The sequence below is a fragment of the Narcine bancroftii genome, chromosome 3 (genome assembly GCF_036971445.1).
Source record: "Narcine bancroftii isolate sNarBan1 chromosome 3, sNarBan1.hap1, whole genome shotgun sequence".
NCBI classification, from domain to species: Eukaryota; Metazoa; Chordata; class Chondrichthyes; order Torpediniformes; family Narcinidae; genus Narcine; species Narcine bancroftii.
The window spans coordinates 232,900,110-232,907,897 of record NC_091471.1 but is presented as its reverse complement, the minus strand read 5'-3'; positions in this window follow the sequence as shown (position 1 = coordinate 232,907,897).

The following is a 7,788-nucleotide window of genomic DNA, read 5'->3' as shown; positions in this document are numbered from 1 at the left end:
GAAATCGCGGAACTCCGTAGTTACGAACCGAAAGCTGATTGGAATTAGAATGACATTAACGTCTGGTTCGAGCAGGGTTGGGTCTAACTGAAATTAGTTTCCTTTAACAGTCAGCAATCTGAGGCAGTGTTTTTACCATTAATGCAAAATCCCATTTGATTATTTTGTTTCAACTGAATATTAACTGTAAGGGATGCTGGAATGTGAGGAAGGGTTAGGAAGGGTTATAAAAGTATAATAAAATAAAGATCTTCAAAACAGGATAGCAAGTAGATAGCTTTAGCAAGTCTTGGGGATTGATTAATGAGTAAAGAACAAAGTAATGATATTTTCTGGCTAACAAGTTTGCAGGAAGGCACATAAACTGGTAAGAAGTTAGAATCCACGTGGGCAGAATTACCTAATGCTAAACCAATCCAGGAGGCAGAAGAATGTTAGGGGGGAGGTATCTCTGTACTGAAATGAAATGTATAAAAGTTGGGTCAGCCTCAGTATCTGTGTGTATTCCCAGGGTAAGGGGAAGCACCCAACTTTGCATTGTTGTAATAGTATAATAAAAGTTCTTTGTTCTCAATTTTTGTCTCGAGCAAATTCTGTGAAGGTACTTCTGTTTCTAACAAATGGGGGCTCCTCCGGGATCCCACTCCCTCCACTGACAGAGTGCCCGACGATGAGGGTAGGTGCACCCCGGCTGATTCAGCTGGACTCACAGACAGCGGGTGACTTGTCAGTGGACGAAACGAGTGATATCCGAGAGGAGGCATTGAGAACAAACGATGGGAGGACGTTAAAGAAGCGCGCTAGGAATAGCTACTGGATCCCGGTAAGAGGAATTTTACTTACCTGTTAGTATGGGAGGTGTGAGTAGCAAGGGAAATAGTCCTAAGGAAGGACGGGACAATCAGATAACTAAGCAAAGTCCGTTAGGATTAATGCTATCTGATTGGGGTGCGGGGAGAACCCGTGGGAAGGACAAACAGACCATGGTCAGGTATTCCAGTTTGGAATGGGTTAAAAGTCCGATTAAAGCTAGTTCAGTATATTGGCCAAAGCTCGGATCCGAGGATGACTGGATGTGTCAAGCATTGAACATCTGGCTTTATCAAAATCAAAGAGATAATATTGAGAGCAGAGAATATACAGCCCACTGGCTCAGTGGATTGGTTGATCAACTGGTTTTGAATGAAAAGGAATGTAAGGACAAGAAGGATGAGGAACCTTTTGTCCCTGAAACACAAGGATGGGATGTGTTACATTCCCTTCCTCCACCTTATGCTCCTCCTATGCCGGCTCCTATCTTTCACCCCCCCTCCCCTCCTATGCTCTACTCTGCTGCACCTTCCCCTCCTCCCCCACAGCTAAAGAAAGGAGAAGAAAGTAGGGGTGGTATGATGACCCTTCACAAAGTACTCGATTACCACCTCTATTGACAAGAGAGAGAGGCGACTTTAATTCAGAGCAGCATGAGACCCTCCGGGAAGAAAGGGCAGAACCCTTTGATTCATTTCCCGGAGAGCAGGAATCTAGACATTATAAAGGAGAGGATAAGTCAGAAATTAACTGGATGAGACCTTTACGGGAAGTTCCCATGGGAGGGGGTCTCAGTTTCATAAATGTGCCAGAAAGGAAAGGCTAAGATTTTGATGCAGGCAGTCAAGGAAGTCGTTGAGGGACAGCAAGGAAAGGGTTGGGGCTGTGTGCCAGCTCCTGGACATTGGGAGGAGCTCCGGGAGTGGGAGAGTGGAGACCAGAGCAGGGGCAGGGTCGAGGAGAATTCCGGGGATGACGACCATTCCCGGGACCTCATGGTAATCCCGGTAGGAATTGGGAAACAGGAGCATTAGTTTGCTACCATTGTAAAAAGGAGGGACATTTTAAGAGAGAGTGCCCAATGCAAGCCAGGGAAACGCGATCTTACGCACTGATGTGTTGGAATATAGGGGTTAATTAATCGTGTGGAGTGTGTGCTTATGTACTGTTCAGTTTGTGTGCATGGATCCAGTACTATGTGGCAGTTTAATGTTTACCTCATGGTGAAGGGAAAGAGTAATGTAAGTAAGGGGCAGCCACAGTATGTAGCAAAGTTGGCTGATTACAGTAGGTTTAGAATTGCCTGCTCCCAAAATACAAAAGAGAGGATATGTATAAAACAATTTAGTAGGAATGTTAAGGCAAAAGGAGGTGTTGATTAGCACAAACAAAAAGAATCCTGACAGAGACTGTCAGAAACAAAGAGAATGGAATCAGTAAGAAGCTAAGACAGAAGGAGGTGTTTAGTAGAACAGAAGAATATGGCCAGATGAGAACAAAGAAATAATTAGAAATATCTGGGGTATGAATTGATTTCTGATCAAAACAACAGGATATTCTGACCTTGAAGATTAAAAAAGATGGGAGCTCTACACCCCAGATAACTGCAGAGCAGGAAATTACTTGTGATAAATCTTATGCAAGAAATCTAGCAAAGGAAGCCAACTTTTGTTCTGTATGATAAGGTTGAGCTATATAAACTGTAGAGACTGGACAGTAGAGGTCAGTCTTGGGGAATAGCTCACTGTGCAGGTGTCCTATGAACTAATAACTGAACCAGAGTTCTGTTAAGCTTTATTCTTATGCTGTGTAATAAACTGATTCTCCTATCACTTCATTTAATGAACACGCTGGACTCAGACGATACATAGACTAAATTAAGGGTAGGGTAAAGCCAGAGTCCGACAGATGGAAGCAGATTATGAATAGGGGGGGTCACGGTTCTCAGTCAATACACACCGTGGGGCTGTATGGAGAACCATTGGTAAATTTAAGCATAGAACCCCACAGTGACAAGATGACCTTTTTAGTAGATTCTGGGGCAGCCCGGTTTAGTATTTTACAACCACCCGAGGGTGTTAAGATAGAGGGGACAGTGATGATTTCGGGAATAGGAGGAAGACATTTTACGGTCCCTGTATTAAGGGATGTAAGAATACAAATGGGAGAAAAGATAATAACAGAGGATATTTTACTAGTTCCCCAAGCTGGAGTTTGTTTGTTAGGACGTGATTTACAGGACCAATTGACTATCGGTACCAGACCACAGGGATCAGGTATCGGGGTTCAATTTTATGTGCTGACAGAGGAGGATCGGGAACTAATAAATCCTAGAGTATGGGCGAGAAAAAAAAAGGAAATAGAGGAGGGTTAGATGTTCCTCCCCTGCAAGTTACTTTAAAAGATTCTGAACAAGTAATTAGACGAAAGCAGTATCCAATTCCGATGGCTGGCCGAAAGGGGCTGCAGCCAGTAATTGACCAGTTGGTGAAAGATGGTATACTCGAACCTTGTATGTCACCTTTTAATACTCCAATTTTACCTGTCCAAAAACCAGACGGTACCTATCGATTAGTGCAGGACTTGAGGAAGCTGAACAAAATTATTCTCACCCATCACCCGGTTGTACCTAATCCCTATACAATAATGGGTAAAATCGATCCACATAGTAAATGGTTTAGTGTGATTGACCTCAAAGATGCTTTCTGGACCTGTCCGTTAGCAACAGAGAGCAGAGACATGTTTGCCTTTGAATGGGAAAATCCTTTTACTGGACGCAAGAATCAATATCGGTGGACGGTCCTTCCCCAGGGCTTTACAGAATCACCAAATTTATTCGGTCAGGTCTTAGAACAAATACTAGATGAGGCTCCTTGGAGAGAGAATTGTCAGTTGATACAATATGTTGATGCTTTGTTAATTACGGGAAAAACGTATGAATTAGCTAAACAGTATACTGTTGGACTTTTGAATTTTCTGGAGAAATAAGGGTCTCAGGGTGAGTGAATCCAAATTACAATTTGTTCAATCAGAAGTTAAATACTTAGGTCATCTGGTAAGTCAGGGAACTAGGAAAATAAGTCCAGAGAGGATACGTGGTATATTACAGATTCCCCCCCCCACAGAATGCCCAAGAACTTAGGAAATTCCTTGGTTTAGTGGGATACTGTAGAATCTGGATTGAAAATTATTCTAGCCTGGTCAGATTTCTCTATGATAAACTCATAATTCTAGGGGGCGAAGCTGTTGTCTGGACAGAGGAAGAGATTAAAGATTTTAACTTGGTGAAACAGTGCCTTATTAGTGCCCCAGTGTTGGCTTTACCCAACCTAAATAAGCCATTTGACCTATATACCAATGCGAAAGGAGGTGTAGCCACCGGAGTACTAACACAAGAGAGGGCAGGCTGTAGACAGCCAGTTGCTTTTCTGTCAAAAGTTTTAGACCCTGTTTGTTGTGGTTGGCCAGAGTGTGTGCAAGCCATCGCAGCCACTGCTAATTTAGATGAGAAAGGACAAAAGATTATGTTTGGTGCCCCGATGATAGTTCACACCCCTCACACAGTCCACAATATTCTCTTACAACGTGCTGGAAGGTGACTCACAGCCTCTAGAATTTTAAAATATGAAGCGATCCTAATGGATAGGGATGATTTGACCCTGATTATGAATAAAGAACACAATCCAGCAGCTTTCTTGGTTTTTCCAAATTCTGACAATACCATAAATTAGTTAGAGCATGTATGTTTAGAGGTAATAGATTTACAGACCAAAATTAGAGAGGATTTAAGTGATGAGCCTTTACAGGAGGGTGAAAGGTGGTTTATTGATGGATCTTCTCGTTGCATTGATGGCACTCGCTATAGCGGGTATAGTGTAGTGGATGGGAAAGAAGGAGTGGTGATTGAAGCCGGTCATTGGTCAGCACAATCTTGTGAATTGTATGGCCTCTGTAGAGCTCTCCAGGGTCTAGAGAACAAGGTGGGCACGATCTACACAGACTCAGAGTATGCTTTTGATGTAGTGCACACCTTTGGGAAGATCTGGAAAGAGCGGGGAATGATAACTGGAAAAGGACAAAAGTTGATCCATGAAAACTTAATTGTCCAATCTCTAGATGCTCTTACATTACCTGAGGAAATAGCTGTAGTTCATGTATGGAGCCATCAAAGTGGTGACAGTCCTGAAGCACAGGGGAACAGACAGGCAGATGCAGCTGCCAAACAGGCTGCGCTCACGGAGATAATAGACATGCAGCTGTTACTGCCCACCCCTGGAGTATCCTATTCATTCTATTAAACCTGGTGATTGGGTATATGTAAAAGCATGGCAAGATCACCAACTAAAACCTGTCTGGGATGGCCCCTATTGTGTACTTTTGATTACAGACACTGCAGTGCGAACGAAAGAAAAGGGGTGAACTCAAATACAACGAATTAAACAAGCTGCTGATCCATGGACTAAAGACATTGATAATCTACCCTCCACCGGGCGTGCTGTCCTTCATCCTTCTTATCTGAAAGTTACACTACGCCGGGAAAAAGTGCTGTAATGTTGTTTTTACCATTTACTGTATTGTTTACTTGTTGGTTCCCCGTTTTTGGGACATCCCTAAATTACTCACGATGTATGAAGTCCTCCTGGAATAGGGGCAGCAGAGGTGACAATTATTTACCTTTAGAGTGTAGACAGGGCGCAGGTATAGAGTATAGTCATAGTGGGGTATGGGTTAATATAGGATTCCAACATGGACCAGGGGAACAGAACGGTTCTAGAGGAGTAGATTTGATTTGTATTTTGGCCTCTACAGGTATTAAAGAGAGGAGTTTTAAAGGGATAGCACAAAGGAGATGGTGGGACAAAGACAGACAGAATGGTAGTCAGGATTGTACATGTGGCAGAGATAGAGTGAATACATATGCTAATGTTCACAAACAGGCTGCAACTCACAGGCTCAGTGATACTTATGCTAATGTTCGCAGACAAGCTGCAACTCACAGGTTAAGTGACAAGAAACACCCCTCACCAACTTGGTCTCCTGTAAATCATCCTTTGGGTCACACAGACATTCGGAATGTTAAAAAAAAACCACCACTGTAAGGGGAGTTCCAGCTGTAAACAAAGTAAGCTGCTCCAGAATACTAAAGCTATTTGGCATTTAAATCGTTTAATCAGACTCCAGGCAGCCTTGGAGATCATCACCGAACAGACAGTGATGGCCCTGAATTTATGGGCTGAAGAAAAACGACAGATACGAGCCACAGTTCAACAAAACCACCTGGCTCTCGATTACTCGTTGGCTGCTGAAGGCAGCGTTTGTGAAAGACTGGTTAAGGACAATGCTCACAACGGTCAGGCGGTTAAAGACACTTCTTCAGGAGTTCGAAAATCTTCCCATGCCCAGGTTCAGACTTGGCAACCTTGGTGGGATGGACTAGACTTTTTATTGGTAACTGGAGTCTGATACCCACATCCCTTATAGCAGCTGGACTCGCTATTCTGGCCATTATGGTGCTCCCTTGCCTAAAGACTTGTGTGCAGTGTTTAATTCAACGGGCCCTTCGGCAGGTCACTACAACCCAAATGATGTATGCTTCCCAAACTCCGTCTGATGATGCTGAGGCCGCAGTTCGTTTACTCACTGGCTGGGAAAGGGACCAAGCTTAACGGAACACTACCGAATGGGGATTTACTAAGTGTAGCTAAAGAAAAAGGATGGATTGTAAGGGATACTGGAATATGAGGAGTCAAGCAAGTGCTAATTAAGGATGAAGTATTATGGGTTAAATCAGGGTGAAGCTATGCTGGAATGGGAGGAAGGGTTATAAAAGTATAATAAAATAAGGATCTTCAAAACAGGATAGCAAGTAAATAGCTTTAGCAAGTCTTGGGGATTGATTAATGAGTAAAGAACAAAGACATGATATTTCCTGGCTAACAAGTTTGCAGGAAGGCACATAAACTGATAAGAAGTTAGAATCCACGTGGGCGGAATTACCTAATGCTAAACCAATTCAAGAGGCAGAAGAATGTTAGGGGGAAGGTATCTCTGTACTGAAATGAAATGTATAAAAGTTGGGTGAGCCTCAGTATCTGTGTGTATTCCCAGGGTAAGGGGAAGCACCCAACTTTGCATTGTTGTAATAGTATAATAAAAGTTCTTTGTTCTCAATTTTTGTCTCGAGCAAATTCTGTAAAGGTACTTCTGTTTCTCACATTAACCAAATTGAAAATACAAATTTCTCCGACCTCCCAGACCCCAAATACCCAACGTCACCCACATTCCAGAAGCGGGTTTCCACCCCTCCCCAGCCGCGCACAGACCGAATCTCCCAACGCCTCTGACGCGAGAATCCCCCTCGGGCCCGGCCACCTAAAGGTGTTGGTCCTAACGCCCCCTGTGTGTATGCATCCCGGCCGCTGCAGCCCACAGGTCTCAGCATCCAACACCTCCGTCGCCAATCCCCGTCCCCGCCGATCAGGTGCTGGAGCCACCGTCGGCCGCTGCCGGGGACCCCGACGCCTCCCTCTATCGACGCAGGTCCCGGTCCCAACCAAAGCCGACTCCATCACCAATTCCCACACCAACCTCAGCAAGGGGGGGGGGGGGGGTAGGGAGGTTGCGAGTGGGGGAGAGGGAGGGAGTGACCAATTGGGAAAGGGTGAAAGGAGGGAGCAAATAAGCAAGTGGGGAGAGGCAGAAAGCGCGCATGATGGAATGGGAGGGAACATGAGCAAAAGGGAGGGAGTGCAAGTAAGTTAATGGGGGAAGGACTGAGTGAGCAGGGAAGGGTGGGAGTGAGTGAGAGGGGGACGGGAGAGAGCGAGAGTCAGCAAAGGTGAAGGGAGGGAGCCAAATGAGCGAGAGGGGAGAGGCAGGAAGCGTGAGTGACCGTGGGGGCGAAGGGAGGGAGGGAGTGAGATAACATGAGTGAGAGGGAGGAAGTGAGGGGAGGGGGAGGAGGAGAGGGAGGGAGGG